The sequence below is a fragment of the Argentina silus genome (genome assembly GCF_951799395.1).
Source record: "Argentina silus genome assembly, chromosome: 16".
Lineage (NCBI taxonomy): Eukaryota > Metazoa > Chordata > Actinopteri > Argentiniformes > Argentinidae > Argentina > Argentina silus.
The window spans coordinates 695,063-716,411 of record NC_139670.1 but is presented as its reverse complement, the minus strand read 5'-3'; positions in this window follow the sequence as shown (position 1 = coordinate 716,411).

The following is a 21,349-nucleotide window of genomic DNA, read 5'->3' as shown; positions in this document are numbered from 1 at the left end:
CTTGTTTAATGTTTGCGTATGTACGTTGTTTTGTCTGAAACGTTGTCCCCCCTGCTGCTGTTGAAACAGGTCTCTCCTGAAAAAGAGATGTTATCTCAATGAGACGAACCTGTATAAATAAAGGTTCAATAAAAATATAGCCTAGGTCGATCTATCTAACCAGCTGATGACGGTAAAGATTATCAGCACCTATAATAGTCATGGAGTTCCAGGTCGATGGAGGCATCTTTAGCATTCTGGCCAGGGCATTGTTGGATATATTCAGCTAACTGTCATCACCAGAATCTGTCATCACCGGAATCAAACACCTTTATATTTGATATGTTTAAAATACCCAGAGAAAGGGCAGCAACAAGGACAACACATTGAAATGAATCAGACACCGATTATGGTTTGAGAGGAGGCAGGGGGGAGGAGGAGGAGAAGGAGGAGGAGGAGGAGGGCGGGAGGAGGAGGAGGAGGAGGAGGAGGAGGCAGGAGGAGGAGGAGGAGATGAGATAAATTAATTGATGTTATATTACAATAATGCTGATGAACGCAGGTGAAATATCAATAACACTCCAGGCTGTCAGGTAGAAATCTGACTCACGTTCTCGTAGTTTATTGATTTTAAATATTTTTCATTTTATTTGAAGTTCATTTCAATGATTTGTAGCAATTTAATGTCTTTGAAAAACAAACAAACAAAAAAAAAAGCATTTTATGACATGTAATCGGGTGTCCATTCAAGCTGCTATGAAGAGGTTCACATTGGATCGCGTTGACATTCATACATTTTTAAGTCTCAATAGTCGAAATTATGTTCAAATCATCGTGACACTTCATTGATATGTTTCTCTTTTTTTTTCAAAATATAAAAAGATAGATCATGAACATTCCATTGAAATATACTTTATACAGTTCTTGAAGGATTATTCTTTGTGTTTCCAACATTTCAAAAATAAAATCCAGCATTATTCTCTACCAAGTTATTCCAGTGGCCACGTCTTTCCTCTCTAGGACAGCAGAACTACGTAACCTCGCTAAGTCTGTTTTATAACACATTATAACACTGTTATTACACTGTTATAATGACAAGTAAAAATAAGTATGCAGGATGTTAGTTGTCTTTGGAATGCTGATGATAGTGTTTACATATGTCGGTCAATAACTCTCTTTAGACTCTCTTGAGTGTTGGCTGTGTGTGTGTTGGCTGTGTGTGTGTTGGCTGTGTGTGTTGCGCGTGTGTGTGTGTGCATTTCAATAGTGTGTGACGTCTGGGGTGTGTGTATCTATTATGAATTGTTAAAGCCTGTGGAATGTTAGATCATCATATAATTTCAATTTGATTGAAAAACTGTAATCTTCTGAGGTGCATCTTCACCTTGTGGTATGATGAACATGTAATATATTGTTATTATACGCCTGTCTCGTTTCTACAGTCCAGTGTGACTCTTTGTTGCCTGGCATATGTGTCATATATGCCTCTCATACTGTAATGTAGTGTGGTTGTGTTCTAAATTAGCTTAGCATTAGCTTTATTCATACATTCCAGTAGGTGCAGTAGTTAGCATGTACTATGGTAAAAAAAAAAACATAATGTTTAATTATGATAATTACTGTTATGATCTATCATCATATTTGTTGATCTCTTTGTAGGGTTAGGGTTAGGTTATGGTTATCAAATAATAATAAATACATGTACAAATGAAAGATAAAACAGACGTAGCTCTCTAACAAGGTGATTCTCTCTGTTCCACACGACTAAATCAAATGTCAGTTTTACTCAAACAGAAAAGGAAAGATGTTTCTATCGGCCTGTAGGGGGCAGTAGTCACGTGTGCAGTCAAAACAAAGAACGACAGCAAACTGAGACAACAGTCAGAAACAAGAGAAGAAGTATGAACGGTGTCACGCTAAGGCCGTACTTAGAACACAGAAACAGAACCTCAGTTCTCGCTGACGCAGCGTTCAGGCCAGTGTGTAGTTGCCTGTTTCTGGAACCTCTGAAACATTCATGGCTGTTTCACTCTGCAGGCCCAGAAGCCACAGTGGCTTAATGCTTTCTAAAATAAGAACTGAATTCAGAAAAAGAGAGAGTAAACAGAACAAAAAATAACTAAAAATGGGTTAGGGTTGGACCCTTTTTGCAAGTTGATAAAGTTGTCGACCCTGTGAAGACCAGTGAAGACCAGTGAAGACCAGTGAAGACCCAGCTAAATAAATGACTGGTCTCCAGTTCACTATAAAGCCTCGTCCACTGGTGACACTTACAACACACTAAACTGACTTCGGGCCGGCCTGGCTTCCAACCACCACCGTAGACTGGTGTTACCCCACCAGAGGGTCAGGTCAGGTCTGTCTGGGTCAGGTCTGTCTGGGCTGGGTCAGGTCTGTCTGGGTCAGTCCTGTCTGGGCTGGGTCAGGTCTGTCTGGGTCAGGTCTGTCTGGGTCAGGTCTGTCTGGGCTGGGTTAGGTCTGTCTGGGTCAGGTCTGTCTGGGCTGGGTCAGGTCTGTCTGGGTCAGGTCTGTCTGGGCTGGGTCAGGTCTGTCTGGGTCAGGTCTGTCTGGGTCAGGTGTGTCTGGGCTGGGTCAGGTCTGTCTGGGCTGGGTCAGGTCTGTCTGGGTCAGGTCTGTCTGGGTCAGGAATGTCTGGGCTGGGTCAGGTCTGTCTGGGTCAGGTCTGTCTGGGTCAGGGCTGTTTGGGCTGGGTCAGGTGTGTCTGGGTCAGGTCTGTCTGGGTCAGGTCTGTCTGGGTCAGGTCTGTCTGGGCTGGGTCAGGTCTGTCTGGGTCAGGTCTGTCTGGGCTGGGTCAGGTGTGTCTGGGCTGGGTCAGGTCTGTCTGGGTCAGGTCTGTCTGGGCTGGGTCAGGTCTGTCTGGGTCAGGTGTGTCTGGGTCAGGTCAGTCTGGGTCAGGTCTGTCTAGGTCAGGTGTGTCTGGGCTGGGTCAGGTCTGTCTGGGCTGGGTCAGGTCTGTCTGGGTCAGGTCTGTCTGGGTCAGGTGTGTCTGGGCTGGGTCAGGTCTGTCTGGGTCAGGTCTGTCTGGGCTGGGTCAGGTCTGTCTGGGACGGGCTGGGCCGGGACTGCCTGGTTAAAGAGGTCTGCCGGCTGTGGGACGTCCTGGTCAATTAAAGGTCAAATAAAAATAAAAACGTGTGTTTGGAGAATCAACCTTCAACCTCCTGTTCCTACACACACCTGTTTACACACACACCTATCCCTACACACACACCTGTTCCTACATACACACCTGCCTACACACACACCTGCCTACACACACACATCTGCCTGCACACACACCTGTTCCTACACACACCTGCCTACATACACCTCTGTTCCTACACACACCTGTTCTTACACACACACCTGTTCCAACACACACCTGCCTACACACACCTGCTGACACACAGACAATGGCCACTGGGTTCTCTCCCCCTCTCAATCTCCGTATTAATAAAGTTCTTCTATGACATCAGTTTGGAAGCTCTGGGTCGCTATGAAGCGTGTTTATAACATGACATGTGTGTGTGTGTGTGTGTGTGTGTGTGTGTCTGTGTGTCTGTGTCTGTGTGTCTGTGTCTCCGTGTGTGTGTGTGTGCGTGTGCGTGTGCGTGTGCGTGTGTGTGTGTGTGTGTTTGTGTGCTACGACTACCAACTATACCAGCTGGATGGATGATGATGATGATGATGATGATGATGATGATGATGATGATGGCGGACACAGACGAGCTACCGTCGCTACTGCTACCTCCTCATGCTGCTGCGTCTGTGACGCTCAGACCAGGACAGAGACGCGGGGGGCGGTTCCCCGGGGAAAGTGGGATTTAATCCAGGACCAGGATTGATCTGTGTCCGGGAAACCGCTCCCCCCCCCCCCCCCCCCCCCCCAACGAACCATGTTGCCACCAACGCTTCCACGGCAGTGGGATTCTAATAACACATTGGAATGTTGGCGCCGTGGAGTGTTTGGTGCCAAAATGGTGTCCGGTTTGCCTGACTCTCTGTGTCTCTGTGGCTGGGGGTTCAGACGTCTCTTAGCAGGAAGACGGCGTTGCCCTAGGACACGGCAACACAGTGGTCATCACAACGACTCGGCCTTCAGGACAAACAACAAAGGCGGTTAAGGGTTACGTCCCGACTGTTTTCCCGCCCAAGGAATCTCAAAAGATAGAAATATATGTCATATTCTGAGACATATGTATCTGGCTCTGAGACTCCGCCTCCAGAGGGCGACATCATAATGCATGCGTTTGTTTACACGTCACTGTGCGGTGTTTCACACATCCTTATTGAATAATATATCCATAATACTAGAATTTATTATGTAAGAAAAATAGCAAACCACCTATTATAGATCCAAACAACACACTTACCGACACACCTGAGTCCTTTAAAACACACACACGACTTTGGAATGGCAGTTTGTTCCATGCAAACCTGAAATCTCTCTCGACTAGCGACCGATATCTCTCTCTTTCTCTTATGAACAGACATTAGTCTTTATTGAACAGACTATGGAACTTCTCTCCTCTCTGCCGTCCCCTTTCTCCTCCTCTTCCCTCCCCTTCTCTAGCTCCCTAGCAGAGTAGCTCCTCCTCTTCCCTTCTCTAGCTCCCTAGCAGAGTAGCTCCTCCACTTCCCTTCTCTAGCTCCCTAGCAGAGTAGCTCCTCCACTTGCCTTCCCTTCCCTCTCCTCTCCTCTCCTCTTCCCTCTCCTCTCCTCCCCTCTCCTCTTTCGTCTCTCCTCTCCTCTTCCCTCTCCTCTCCTCCTCTAGAACCACCCAGCTGGAGCCCAAGCCTTCCAGCCACCCACCCACCCTGCCTCCCATGGACCCGCTGGGTGGGCTGAGCCACAACAGAGGTCCACACCGGCCTGCTACAATCAGAACAAGTCTTGTATATTATTGCCAAAGGAAAAAAGCAAACTCTGTAGAACATATCTGTGATGAGTCCACCGGCGGGGGGGGGGTGCAGATGCTGCTACATGGTCAGAGGGGGTGGAGATGCTGTTGGTGGAGGATGAAGACGGATCAGAACCTCAGACACTCCTGTCTGACAGGATGAGGACAGGCTGAAGGTCAAAGGTCAACGCCACAGATGCCTCAGCAGGAACACTGAAGCAGTACAGAACCAGGGCAGTAGAACAGAATGGGGGGGCAGTAGTACAGAATGGAGGGGCAGTAGTACAGAATGGGGGCAGTAGTACAGAATGGGGGGGCAATAGTACAGAATGGGGGCAGTAGTACAGAATGGGGGGGCAGTAGTACAGAGTGGGGGGGCAGTAGTACAGAATGGGGTGGCAGTAGTACAGAATGGAGGGGCAGTAGTACAGAATGGGGGGGCAGTAGAACAGAATGGGGGCAGTAGTACAGAATGGAGGGGCAGTAGTACAGAATGGAGGGGCAGTAGTACAGAGTGGGGTGGCAGTAGTACAGAATGGGGGGCAGTAATACAGAATGGGGGGGCAGTAGTACAGAATGGGGGGTAGTAGTACAGAATGGGGGGGCAGTAGTACAGAATGGGGGGGCAGTAGTACAGAATGGGGGGGCAGTAGAACAGAATGGGGGGGCAGTATTACAGAATGGGGGGGCAGTAGAACAGAGTGGGGGGGCAGTAGTACAGAATGGGGGCAGTAGTACAGAATGGGGGGGTAGTAGTACAGAATGGGGGGGTAGTAGTACAGAATGGGGGCAGTAGTACAGAATGGGGGAGTAGTAGTACAGAATGGGGGGGTAGTAGTACAGAATGGGGGGGCAGTAGAACAGAGTGGGGGGGCAGTAGGACAGAATGGGGGCAGTAGTACAGAATGGGGGCAGTAGTACAGAATGGGGGGGCAGTAGAACAGAGTGGGGGGGCAGTAGGACAGAATGGGGGCAGTAGTACAGAATGGGGGGGCAGTAGTACAGAATGGGGGGGCAGTAGTACAGAATGGGGGGGCAGTAGTACAGAATGGGGGGCAGTAGTACAGAATGGGGGGGCAGTAGTACAGAATGGGGGGTAGTAGTACAGAATGGGGGCAGTAGTACAGAATGGGGGCAGTAGTACAGAATGGGGGGGGGCAGTAGTACAGAATGGGGGGTAGTAGTGGCAGAGAGATTTCATCATAACAAAAAAACATATTTCAGTAGTGAGTGTTTTGCAAACATACATTTTCAATATTTCACATTTTTTTAAACACTTTTTAAAAACAAAATATAGCTCTTTCTCTTTCATTATAATCTTTTTTTAAATATTAATAATTGCATATAACATTTTTTTAGATTTGTTTTCTATATATTTTTTGTATCTCTAGCACCCCTTGTGTTCAACAAAGGGCTTGCAGGAAAGACAGTCATGCAGAGTAGTCATGCTGGTAGACAAAGTTACAAAAATGCATTTTCTTTTTTTTTCTTCTTCATTTGTTCATCTCAGCGTCCCTCGGCCGCTGCTCTCCTTCATCACATGTCAGTCTTTCTTTCTCACACAAAGCGTTTTCATCGCTCAGAGTCTCCCCCCGTTTCGTAGTGGGAGCACCGATGCTAACGATATATTTTCCCCCCTACAGCTTTGTCTCCCTGTCCTCTCTCCCATCCAGTCGGGATAATAGTCCAGATGATATTCACAGACGTCTGCGACTGATTTCCACTGTTGCCTCGGTCCCTTCTCTGCTGGGGCACGTCCTCTGAAGCCTTGGATCAGTGATTTGTTTATCAAAATATAGATTTTCTTTTCTTTGTACACTTCCCTCTTTCTGTGGTCCTCTCCTCCTCTCCGTTGGGGGACGTTGGTGTTCCTGGGGAGGGTCGTCCTCGACGCCTTGGAGGTTCAACTCTACTCTGCTGCCCTCATTGGTCATGGGCAGTAAGGGGAAGAAGAGAGAGGTGGGGGCAGTATATCTACTGGGGGGGGGGGGCTGTATGGTAGGTCTAGGGTCCTCTGTATATGGCAGTATATCTAGCGTGGGGGGGGGGGCTGGGGGCTGGTAGGCAGTATATATCTAGCATAGGGGGCTGCCTGGGGGCAGTGTATCTAGCAGTATATGCTTCTGTATAGGGTACTATTTGCCTGCTAGGCAGAGTATGTGCATCTTTCAAAGAGGAACCACTGCCTCATAGGCAGCATGTGCATCTAGGTAACTGCTGCCTGACAGGCAGTATCTGTGTGTGTGCATCTGGGAAACAGCTGCCTGACAGGCAGTATCTGTGTGTGTGCATCTGGGAAACAGCTGCCTGACAGGCAGTATCTGTGTGTGTGCGTTTGGCGCATGGCAGGCAGTATCTGTGTGTGTGCGTTTGGCGCATGGCAGGCAGTATACGCTTCTGTTTGGGGTTAAAGTCGCCTGGGAAGCTGATCACTACCTCATAGGCAGCATACGCTACTGGGGACATAGAGAATAGTCTTAGCAGAGGACCGTGTCCACCACCACTACAGGGGGCGCTCTTTCCTGGTATCAACCCTCCTATTGGAGAATGAGGACACGGGAGTGTGGTCCGGTCTCCTCCATTCAGTCTGTTCGGCTCCTGATTGGTCCGAGCATTGGGTCAGTCAATCAATCACTGACCAACAGCAGTCTGTCCGTCCGTCTGTCTGTCTGTTACATTGTGCTTACGGGCCTTTGCACTGGAGGCTCAGGATTGGACGTACTCAGTGTTCACACACCTCTGTTGTGGTGTACAGTGGTGGTGAATGGGGTTTTCTCGTGTGGAGTATTTACCCTACCCAGTGTGCAGTATTCACCCTACCTAGTGTGCAGTATTCACCCTACCAAGTATGCAGTATTCACCCTACCTAGTGTGGAATATTCACCCTACCTAGTATGGAGTATTCATCCTACCTAGTGTGCAGTATTCACCCTACCTAGTATGTAGTATTCACCCTACCTAGTGTTGAGTATTCACCCTACCTAGTGTTGAGTATTTATTAGTATTTAGTATTATTAGACTATTCACCTTACCCATATCTGTGTTACTGTACTCTACAGGGAGAGCCTACTGCCCAAGCATGCACAGAACCTTTGGTTTGTAACAGGGTTGTCAGAGCCAAGTACAGTACATGAGAGACAGAGAGAAAGAGTCTTTTTCACCATTGCTGTCTAAGGTCAAAATATGCTAATAAAGGTTGTTGAGTTGATGCTACATCAGTTTATCATAGTCATGCAATGGACATGTGCTTCTATTGCTGTGGATGACCTACTGAGTCAGTCAGGGGGCTGAACACACTCCTCTAACGAGGGCTTGAGTTGAGCGTTGTCATTTCAAATCTGATGTAGTTGAATGGAAGACTTTGAGGTTTGACTGACAACCGTCTTAGTGGGTGAACAGAAGGGGAGAAAGGTGACATCCCTGTGCTGAATGTCGTCACTGCTGTGAGTTTTGACTATTCTACAGACAACTCTTTTTGAGGTTTGTGACATTCTTCTCTACTTTGGGCGAAATAATTAAAAAAAAACAGATTCCAGCATCTGTGTCTCTCATGTACGTATCCATAGTTTGTTTTAAAGGTAGGCCAATAAGGAACACAAGAGGAAAGTGACATCTTAAGTCTTCATTCAGTGCTTCAGTGATTCCACATCGCTCTGTCCGGACGCTCCATGGACAAGGTCAAAAGGTCAAAAGGTCAAAGGTTATTTCCCCAGCCAACAGATGCTACATGGTGTTAGCAGAGATGCTACATAGTTACTTAGACCTCATCCTTCATGTACAGTAGTTGAGTGATGTAACAACAGTCATTCACTGATTGGTTGCTAAGTTGCTCAGTAGATCAGCGCTGCAGTCCGATTGGTCCGTCGGTCGGTCGGTCGGTCGGTCGGTCGATTGGTCGGTTATTGGTCGCTGTAGAAGATGGTGCACGTCAGAGTAGAACGCCATCTGGAATGTTGATACAGGAGTCCTTCTCTCCCGGAGAGAGTCAGTGCAATGTTGAAGTCGTGGAGTCGGAATGATTATCTAACGGTCAGAACTGTTGTCGTAAAAAGAGTGCGGCCGGAGTTCCGAGAGAGGTTGCTTTGGTAACAACGTGAAGGTCCGACCTCATGTATTTTCGTCTGATAAACCTCTCCTGTCTCTCTCTCTCTCTCTCTCTTTTTTCTGGTCACTCTGGCCCCAAGGTTTCCATCCGTTAACTGTCCATCCATGTCACTCAGACCGCTAACATGGCTCCCGTTGCTAATGTGTGATAAACTGACTCAGTGTCTTCTTGAGAGAAAAGGCCAACGCTAGAAACTTAACACTGCAAAGACAAGAACAGGACAGTGTTAATGTCACACCTACAGGACTGTGGAGCGTTGGGAACTAGCATTAACGCTACTGTACCACTGCTACTGTGGTGTTTCACTGAGTGTACAGTGGGCATACTGGTGGGTACAGAGATCTAACGTCCCTCAGGTTTACTCATTTCCATGTGTATGAATGTGGATCAATGTTACTGTTACATGTTTATCATACATTCTGTTGTCAGATGAAATGTTACTTTAGAAAAGATATGTTGTAGATATATTGGACAATAGGAACATCATCTGTGGTCATCTTTACCTGGACGCTGCTGGGGTTAACTGACAATTACATGGTGACCTGTTTGGAACTTACATTGTGTACTATCAATGACAACTGGGGTTTCAGCTAGCAGTCTGAAACCTTCCAGTTATCTGGGGTGTTTCTTTGCAGTAAAGGGACACTCCACAACATTTAACCTTCTATTCATTATCTCCAGCGCATGGGAGGTTGGTGGAGGAGGAAATCGGAGGATGGGCTCATTGTAATGCATGGAAGGGAACGAGTTTGATACCATTCCTCATTCCGTTCCATGCATTACAATGAGCCCGTCCTCTGATTTCTACCTCCACCAGCCTCCCCTGCTCCAGCACTTTACTGTACCAGTGGCTGCATATGGGGAAACAGCCATCTTCTACGTTCTGTTGTCAAGACGATGAATCTTAGGGGCTCATTTTCTTAGGACCTTTTCTTCTTATCTTTTTGACTACCGAACGTAGAAAATCACAGTTTTCAAATATGAAGACACTGTTATGGTGCCGGATAATGTGAATATGAGGTTAAGAAGGGGTGAAGTGGCCCTTTAACATAATGGCCATATATATGCCTGAAACAGTGAGCAGAAGGCTGATTGGCTCCACATCCCATTCAACAGGACATGCAGCCAGCCGACCAGCGTCAGACCCCAGTCTCCAAACATCCACATTCACTTAGAAGAAAGGAAACAACTTAGCAATCATTATATCATTATGTATCTGTTGGTTTGTGTCTTTGTGTGTGTGTGTGTGTGTGTGTGTGTGTGTGTGTGTGTGTGTGTGTGTGTCGGTGTCGGTGTGTGTGTAGGTGTGTGTGTAGGTGTGTGTGTGCGTGTGCGTGTGTGTGTGTGACAGGAATGGGACAACACTTCCATGACAGACAGACACACATACATGTATTCTAGTAATGGAAACACAACCAATACACACAACCCAAACCAGACAACAGTGAATGTCCATCAGAGTGAACGTAGTGGCACTACATTAGGAGTTCATAGCTGCGTTATAAGCCCTGGAGAATGCCTTTATAAGCCCTGCAGAATGCCTTTCTAAGCTCTGCAGGGCTTGTGTCACAGCAGTTGTCACAAACAATGATTTTGTGTTTCTTATGAAGGCTTATGCATACCTAAGTATCGCTAATGTAGTCTCACTAATACATACTGTATACACAACAGGCATCCCCCCACCCCCCCAGCCCACCCCACCCCGCCCCCCTCCCAATCTTTTTTCATTTCTGTCCCTTCATCTCTTCTCAATCTGTTCTTGGCTTCATCCCTCTCTTCGTATCTGTCAATGTCTGCTGCTAAAACAAGCAGCTTCAATTTCTCCTCTGTAGAAAAACACAAAAACATGCAATTCTCCACCAAAAAGTAAATTGTGTCCTACACACACATCTGCAGGCTTTGCATATTCTGCCAAGTCTGTTTTTACCAACTGCATGTTTCATGAGTTAGTGGCAGGTCTGGGACGGGATTACATCACACGCCACGTCAACCAATCCAGAAGCAGCGTTACTGAGAACAAGACTCAATAAACCATCTCTGTACATCATCCCAAATATGTGTGTGTGTGTGTGTGTGTGTGTGTGTGTGTGTGTGTGTGTGTGTGTGTGTGTGTGTGTGCGTGTGTGTTTATGTGTGTGTGTGTGTGTGTGTGTGTGTGTGTGTGTGTGTGTGTGTGTGTGTGTGTGTATGTGTGGGGGGGGGGGGGAGGAAAACAAAAATATCTGTAGGAGAATATGAAGTTATGAACAGTGAGTACAAGTACAGTCCATGACCTTCATCACTGATCAATTATACATGCGTTTATTATATAAATGTTAAATATATTAAAACAGTGTAGGCCCAAATCATTGTGCAACTGCAGATGAGCTGATATAATTGTGCAGACACATACAGCCAGAATAGGTCATTAGCTGTATGTTGAGAAAAGCTATAATTCAAGCAACATGACTACATATGAACATCATCAACTATGAACCTCTCTGTTCATTGTGATCATTACTGTCTATGGACCTCTCTGTTACTGTCTATGAACCTCTCTGTTACTGTCTATGAACCTCTCTGTTACTGTCTATGAACCTCTCTGTTACTGTCTATGGACCTCTCTGTTACTGTCTATGGACCTCTCTGTTACTGTCTATGAACCTCTCTGTTCATTGTGATCATTACTGTCTATGGACCTCTCTGTTACTGTCTATGAACCTCTCTGTTACTGTCTATGGACCTCTCTGTTACTGTCTATGGACCTCTCTGTTACTGTCTATGGACCTCTCTGTTACTGTCTATGGACCTCTCTGTTACTGTCTATGGACCTCTCTGTTACTGTCTATGGACCTCTCTGTTCATTGTGATCATTACTGTCTATGAACCTCTCTGTTCATTGTGATCATTACTGTCTATGAACCTCTCTGTTACTGTCTATGAACCTCTCTGTTACTGTCTATGAACCTCTCTGTTCATTGTGATCATTACTGTCTATGGAACTAAAACATATAAAAGTGAATATTTAGTATTTGTCAACTGTCTCTATGCAAACATGGTGGACAAGAACTGCTTGGATCCTCTTTCAGATTCAACACAGTGACGTTAGTGGGTAAACCACCCATGTTCCAACAGCCTATCCGGAGGATGAGACGATCAGAGATCCCCTCTGATTGGCTGACAACTGACCAACTTAGCCATGATATCCAATTCCATTGGCCGATCGCCTCAGAACTTGGCCACTCCCCCACTGACAAAGTATACATTGGAAAATAAATGTATTTCAGATGATTTTTAATATATTCACATGTGTAGATACAGATATGTACACAATAATCACCGTTTCCCTAACAACCGTTTCATATCGGGTGTAGCTAGGTAAATCTAGCTAGCTTGTCTGCCACCCTATCTTGACATCTCTGCTCTAGGACTGTCTAGAGACCTCATAGAGGCCCCCCTCGCAGTTGCATGTATCTGTTTGTTTATTTAAACAAGGTTTATTTCAAAGTGTCCTAAATGTGTTGTTTTGGGCGATAATGGGAGGAGCCTTCGCACAACGATAATGGGAGGAGCCTTCGCACAACGATAATGGGAGGAGCCTTCGTTCGTAAACTACAGAAACAAAGTTTATACATTGTTATTATACCTTAAATACATGACATTGCAGATATGAACACAAACATGGATGTTCACTAATGGAAAATGAGAATGGTGATCCAGTGGGACCATAGATCCAGTTATTTCAACCCATTATTGATCATAATCTGTAGACAATCAGTCATAAATGTAAAGGAAAACATAACACTGTATCCGAGCGGCTGTGGACAGTGACTTCAGCTGCACTGTTAACCCACTGGTGCACCAACAGCATCCATACAGGCTGTCACACCCAGGCTCTACTCTCTGGGAGACTTAGTCACCCAGGGATGAGTCAGTGGAGGCTGGCGGAGGTAGAAATCAGAGGTCCTCTGTGGCTCAGTTGGTAGAGCATGGTGCTAACAACGCTTAGGTTGTGGGTTTGATTCCCGCTGGGACCATATATACTGAAATGTATGAACTCACTGCAATGTAAGTCGCTTTGGATAAAAGCGTCAGTTAAATGGGATATATAGAGGTCGGCTCATTTTAATGCATGGAACGGAATGAGAAATGGTATCACGTGTTTGATACCATTCCTCATACCGTTCCATACGTAACAATGAGACCGACCTCTAATTTCTACCTCCCCCAGCCTCCCCTGGTTTAAATAATGGTACTTGAACTTCATGTACGCATGTCAACGTTCACTTCACTCAAAGATTCAAGTCCTTGAAGTGCATCACACGTTGGGATTTTGTCTTTACTCTACGTCAGGCCAACTTCAGATAAAGACATACATCTGACCTAACAGAACGTCAACATTCATGAGACTCACAGATCTGGAAGCACGTGGATATCGAGAAACAAAAATAGATGCTACTTTTCTGATTGTAGAAGTATTCTAGCCTGCTAACAGGCCCTGGGAGGTTACATCTCATAGGTCATAGGTCAGTCATGTGCTATACTGGAATGTTGAACCCCCAGTCTCAGCGGTCAACTGGTCTCTCTCCCCCACACATCTGTAAACTGGTCTGATGTGTTAACTGGTCTGAGGTGTTAACTGGTGTGAGCTGACCGCGGAACGTTGAAGAGAGTATAAAGACACATTCCGTTTGTCTCGTGTTCTAGAACGCCGGTGATGACAATGACATGAACCATGACGCTGTGAGTAAGACCTTTGATGACAAATATTTGTTTAAATACACAATGGTACAGAACATTCTAATATCACAATGAAATACACAAGACCAAATACAGGTGCAGGAAAAATACAAAACTATCTCAGCATTAAAAAACATAAAAATAACATCTACAACATCAAAAATCGATAAGAACAGCAAGACAACAACAGACCGACTTGAGGAACAAGACAGATGGCTAATGTCATCCTAATACAGTTAAACACAGTTAGATTGTGAACATTTAAATCAATGGAAATAGGAAGGATTGCCTATTGTTACATCTGTGCACTCTTTCAAGATTAAAAATATATTTGCATATTTACATATGTATGTGCACAGTATGTTATCCAGCAGTACGGTGGTATTGCGTGTATATTGCATATATGAGTATGTGTGATCCTCTTTTTTTGCTTTGTTCCATGATGACATGTTCATACGTGTTGTTGTCATATGAAGGTGACATCCGTGGAGGAAGACTGGTGTGCGGTCCTAGGAACCTGAACAAGCTATGGTCGGCCTTCCTTCAGAAGGACAAGAACCATGTGTTGTTGAGGCTTTTTACATTGGGACTGATTTCTTTCTTGCATCCGATCCCAAGATCATCCTCAACCCCTGTACGGTATATTGCGTTTGAGATACTTTTGAATAGGGGGGCTGCTGTATATAACCCTAACCCTAACCCTAACCCTAACCCAACCCCTGTACGGTATATTGCGTTTGAGATACTTTTGAATAGGGGGGCTGCTGTATATAACCCTAACCCTAACCCTAACCCTAACCCTAACCCAACCCCTGTACGGTATATTGAATAGGGGGGCTGCTGTATATAACCCTAATCCTAACCCTAACCTGCTGTATATCATGTTTCAATTCATGTATACTTGACATGAGAAACTGGCAGGACTTTGATCAAGGAGAAAGACAAAACCATAATGAAAAAGTAGAAAATTATATACGAAGTAAAAAAATAAATAAAAGTCAAAACAGATATTTAGAAAAACTAAACATCTTATGATCATGATGGTGAACCCCTGCGGGCTGATTTAATGTAACGTGTTTATTTTCCTAAACCACTTTAACGTTAAGATATGCGTACGTGTAACATGGCGCGTGTACTACATATAATTCGCACATGCAAGATCAATTCTTAAAGGTTAGTAAAGTAAATCACAACTGTTAGTAAAGTGCTTGCATTAGTGACAGCTAATACATACAGTATTATATTGTAGTCAATCTGGCTTCATTTTTATACATGACTTAATATCTTTCACAGTAGTTTTATAATTATTTATAAATTCTCCTAAATTATTTTAGTTATTACTTTAAAGTACTATGTCTATATTTCATATCTATTTCTCTTCATCGTCGACTGCCTACCCAACCACCTGCTAATATTGGTGTCTATCTATCTACCTATCTATCTATCTATCTATCTATCTACCTGTCTATCTATCTATCTATCTATCTATCTATCTATCTGTCTGTCTGTCTGTCTGTCTGTCTGTCTGTCTGTCTGTCTGTCTGTCTGTCTGTCTGTCTATCTATCTATCTATCTATCTATCTATTCTAACTAGATTTAAATAGACTGTTCTACTGACATCAATGCTTCAATGTGTCACATTAAAACTAGGAGCTGAAAGTGCTTTGTGATCATCACACTGAGGGTGGAAGATGAAGTCAGTGTGTGAAGGTTTGGTTCCCCGTGTTGAGCCGACATCTAAAGGCTCCCTCCACGGTCCCCTCCTTTACATGAGCAGAAATACCAAAAAGTGAATATCGATATGCATACGTTTATCGATATTCACATTAAAATCAAGTAGAAATGTAATTAAGATTGACCTCATCTACTGTACAATACATTTTTTTTCTTCTTTTCTTTGGCTAAATGTAATGTTACGTTCACCATTTTCTCTGGATAGAATGCATTGGTTGTTTGGTCCAGAAAGCACAACAATGTATGTTAACCTACACACAAACTCTACGCTTGAAAACTCAACTGTTCTCTTGTTCTCGGAATGGCTTTTTTTGTTTTTTTGCTCATATAATGTCCTCATCTTCAAGGTTGTATTTGAACTTCAATAAGTCTTCTAAAGCTAAACTCCTAATCAGACCCCATCACCTACCCGGTGGCATGCATTTAAAACCATGTATTCACCAGACAAGAGGTCGTTCTCCTCTACAGTCAAGACCTTATTGCTGTGTTTATGTACAGTAGCGGTGGTGGCGTACTGTAACTGCACTCTGTCCTGTTTGCCGTTAGCCTCCGTTAGCGCTGTCCTGTCTCCAGTGAGCTAACGCTAACTACAGGATGGAGGGGATGGGTGAGCTAACGCTACAGGATGGAGGGGATGGGTGAGCTAACGCTACAGGATGGAGGGGATGGGTGAGATAACGCTACAGGATGGAGGGGATGGGTGAGATAACGCTACAGGATGGAGGGGATGGGTGAGATAACGCTACAGGATGGAGGGGATGGGTGAGATAACGCTACAGGATGGAGGGGATGGGTGAGATAACGCTACAGGATGGAGGGGATGGGTGAGATAACGCTACAGGATGGAGGGGATGGGTGAGCGGCAGCGTCGCAGGGTTCCGGGGGGCTCGTAGGTCTCGAAGGCGGGGCTAGTGATGGGGGCGAGGCGCAGCGAGGACCCCGCCACGCCTGATAGGCTGTTCAGGCTGCGAGACTTCTCATAGGTGGTCGCTTCACACAGGAACCGCATACAAGCACAACAGCCAATCAGATTAAGGGGTTTAGAGAAGTCGTTTAGTTTAGTTGATGGGTTATTTTGTATTGTGCAAAATTTTAAAGGACAAGAATATCATAAAGTTTAAGTGTTTTAAAATGTGGTGCCGAGATGATGACAAGTGGTTTGGGTGTCAAATGAAGGTCATGGTTGGAATACAAAAAGTGTTTGGTTGAGAGGTCAAAGGTCAACCAGGTCAAACGGTGGAGTAGAAAAGAAAGCGTGATAGAAAGCAGAAAAGAGGGTGTGGTAAATAACAGGTTAAATAACAGGTTAAATAACAGGTTAAATAACAGGTTAAATCATAGCGGATGTTTGGAGACATATAAAGGACAGACAGAGACAGACAGAGAGACAGGACAGGACAGGACAAAACAAGAAAATGAGAGTTATGATTTATGTCATTCATTTTTTTTCTTTGTTCTTCTTTCAAAACATAAAACATAAAAATAATCTGTTCAATATTTAGTTTGTAAACACTCAGGGTTGAATAAAGCACCCAACATGCCGTCACAGGGCTGTGGAGCGGAGGGGAGGGGAGTGCTATGTTCAGGTGTTTTAGACAGCCGTCGGGGTCACAAGCACAGGATCAGTTATAGACACGGAACACGGAACACAGAACACGGAACACACAGAAGCAAATACAGCAAATTCACAGAGCTTCAGGTTTTACTGGTCACATGTTCGACCGTGTGAAGTTGTCAGTGGTCGTGAAAGAGCTTTGACTGAAACACCTCATCATGAGTTCTACTTCAGTATGTTGATTTTGAGAGTGATAAACTGTGGTGTATTAATTGGAGTTGAGTCTAATTGTTGTTTACTGCTCTAGATGACATTCTGTCTCATCTAGACAGAATCTGTGGTTCTAAACAATTATAAATGGTTATAAACAATTCTAAACTAGTTATAAATCAGTTATAAACAGCCATTATCTCATGACTCCTGACAATTTCATGAGTCTGACATCACACTAACCCTCCTCCCACATCCAAACCCACTTCCTCTTCCCCGATTGACCACTTCCTGTAACGGAGATCATGTGACTTGTTGTTTACAGAGGGAAGAGACACATGGGGTCAAAGTGTGCTGGAGGTCAAACAGAGGTCAAACAGAGGTCAAACAGACTGGGTTGAAGGTGTCATCAGTGACATCTGCTGTACTGGACTATAAGTGGTGACTGACGTCTCAAGCATGCAGAAAAGTTTGTGTACAGCACCATGGTAGACATGTATCTTTTCCCTCTGTAGTGGTTAACAGTTACACACACGCACACGCACACACACACACACACACACACACACACACACACACACACACACACACACACACACACACACACAGAGGGCCAAGCATGCAGACACAGCAGAGGTCACGCTGTAGAGAGCTGACAGAGTAGAACACAGATAGAACCATCGAAACAGAGAGTGTTCCATCCATGTATTCTGGGTTTTATCACTATAGAACCCAGAGTTCTAGAACCTTCTCTATCACTATAGAACCATCTAGAACCTTCTATAGAACCTCCTCTACCACTATAGAACCTTCTCTATTATGCAAAAAAAGGGTTCTAAAAGGGTTCTTCATTTGTCCCCTTTGAAGAACCCTTTTGAATTCGATGTAGAACCAAAGTGTTCTAGAATGTTCTCCATCAGTCTGGGGTAGAACCGAGGTGTTCTAGAACCTTCTCTATCAGTCTGCGGTAGAACCATGGTGTTCTAGAACCTTCTCGATCAGTCTGGGGTAGAACCAGGGTAGAACTGAGCCCCACCCTAACAGTCCTGCTGGCTGACTGGACCGTGGAGGCTGGACTTCTGTTGTCTTTGAACTGATTTTCTAACGGCTTTAGAAGAGAGAACTCTGCCAAATATGTACCGCTACCTTATCTGCTCACAGATCTTAGCCTCAGAAAGGTGAGCCAGTGTGTGTGTGTGTGTGTGTGTGTGTGTGTGTGTGTGTGTGTGTGTGTGTGTGTGTGTTTCTCTGTACTGTGTGTGTGTGTGTGTGTGTGTGTGTGTGTATGTGTATGTGTGTGTTTCTCTGTACTGTATGTGTGTGTGTGTGTGTGTGTGTGTGCCTCTCAAACAGACATCACAGAACCCTCCTCAGTGCCTGCTCTCTGCATGGGAGCCAACCGCTTCACCATGGCAACCTAACAGTGTACCCAGCGACAGCCGACCAGTCCGACTGAAACACTCTGAAACACTCTGAAACACTCTGAAACACTCTGAAACACTCTGAAACACTCTGCTGTCCACAAATATAAAGCTGCTTTTCTATTCTGACTGACTGCATTAGCACAGAGGCGACTAGTGAAATATTAATGAGAGTTCTTCACTGGGCGACACACACAACACACACACACACACACACACACACACACACACACACACACACACACACACACACACTCATGTCTAGAGCTCTGAGAGGCCAAAGTCGTCCTTCTTTCTAATAAAGTTCTGTTGTATCCTCCTCTCTACATGCTGACCCTGCATCTCCACAGGCAGGACCAGTTCCATGCATTACAGTGAGCCCGTCCTCCGATTTCTACCACCGCCAGCCTCCCTGGGTACTGACTCTGTCCCTCACACCACGACCAGTGTGCTCCAGTCCAAACTAATAGCTTGTGAACTGAACCGGGCCTCCATACTGGGCCTCCATACTGGGCCTCCATACTGGGCCTAATGGGTCTAAGTCATCGACCCTGGGGCGTGGTCCAACGGTCCCTCTCATGTTTCACGTCCCTACAGCTCATTGGTCAGGTTTGTCAGCCGGCCAATGAAAAGCTGCAACATTATCCCTGCCGATGGCTTCAGTCGATGTGTCGCTGGTCAGGATTAATCGCTACTGATGTTGTTTAAATGCTGGGAGACATATTGAGCATTTGCTTCTAGCGGTGTGTGTGTGTGTGTGTGTGTGTGTGTGTGTGTGTGTGTGTGTGTGTGTGTGTCTATGTGTCTATGTGTGTGTGTGTGTGTGTGTGTGTGTGTGTGTGTGTGTGTGTGTGTGTCTATGTGTCTATGTGTGTGTGTGTGTGTGTCACCTGTGATGGAGGTTCAGGTAGTGGTTTATCCTAGCAAGGCACACCAACAGCCACATCTCTCAGAGTCTTTCCTTGACTCCTTGTTTCCTTTCCTCGCCTCCTTCTCAAAAAGAGCAACGTCAGATGTTATCTTCCATGCCTTAAGAACAGGAGGAGGAGGTGAGGAAAGAGTTTCAGGTTTCAGCCCAGGAGTCTGTGTACCACACAGCACGTCCTCTGGACCCTCTCCTGGTGATTAGAAAGAAGAACAAAAAACCTTTCTTCCTTCCTCCACCACTGTGACTGCCGATGGCTCTTGTTCTTCTGGAAGGTTTCACTAACGATGACTGTTGTGTAGTTGATTCACTGACTGAGACTCATGTACTGATTGTGAGGCTCTGGATAAAAGCGTCTTAATGACTTAAATGTAAATGTTAAATGTAGCAGATATCAACCTGCAGATTCCAACATGTGACAGAACGAACCGTTGACAGCATCTGATACCTGATACCTGATACCTAATCAATAATCAATAACAGACCATCCACCAGACTCAACGCTTCTGTACCGTAGAATCCTGCTCCACATTCTGACTTCCTCAAAGTCCCTGAAGGATCCTTTAAACCTCACATAACCTGTTACGCTTCATCAATGAGCTTATTAAACTATTATCACTGAAAGTTACCACAGAGTGCTTCCTCAATAACATCAAACATTTGGAAACACTTGTCTTGTGAAGTATGGAGACGTTGAGTACTGAACACTGAAGAGACAGACAGCGGCTGACAGGGTCAGACTGAGGACAGATGAATGGAACTCCTTCACACAGACTGGATGGTGATGACAGACATGAGTAGATCACCTGGTTAACTCAAGTCCCCAAACTGGCAACATTCTAGAGTGCCAAGGGTGACTTTATTTACCCAAAATGCATCAATTATGATGCTTCATTTTTGTAGCCAATCAAAGTGTTGTTGCTAGGTAAATACCACATAAAACACTTGGCACTCCAGGTGGTGAGTGTTCAGAACTCTCTGGCAGTTGGTGGGTTAATGGGAGGAGGGTTAATTCTGAAGCTAACAGTTAGCCTCTGTTCTCTCTATGGTCTAAAACATTAATTATCTCTATACACCTCAGAGTATTTACTGTTAAAGCTGACATCTGATACAGTGGTGAAAACTGTATTTACATGAGAGGAAGAGAGGAGGAGAGGAAGGAGGCTGTTGTAGACTATTGAGACGCAGCTGAGGAGAGGTTGTGAGACCAGTACCTACCAGAGGTCAGACCTTAGTAACACTGGCACTGCACTGGCGGCCTAGGGGGATGAGAATGGAGGTTAATGGGAGAGGGAGAGAGGGAGGGAGGGAGGGAGGGAGGGAGGGATGGGGGAACACAGAAGACAAGAGGAAGACGTGCAAATATTCACACCAGACTTTTTACCTAAACAAGAAGGTATAATACTTTCTCTGCTGTGACAATAAGTTTACTTCTTTGATACTAGATAAGTGTTGAGTATCACCTGGTATCAAATATGAATTTAAATACATCCTATACTCTTATCACCTGGTATTAAATACATCCTATACTCAATCACCTGGTATTAAATACATCCTATACTCAATCACCTGGTATTAAATACATCCTATACTCAATCACCTGGTATTAAATACATCCTATACTCTATCACCTGGTATTAAATACATCCTATACTCTTATCACCTGGTATTAAATACATCCTATACTCAATCACCTGGTATTAAATACATCCTATACTCAATCACCTGGTATTAAATACATCCTATACTCTTATCACCTGGTATTAAATACATCCTATACTCAATCACCTGGTATTAAAT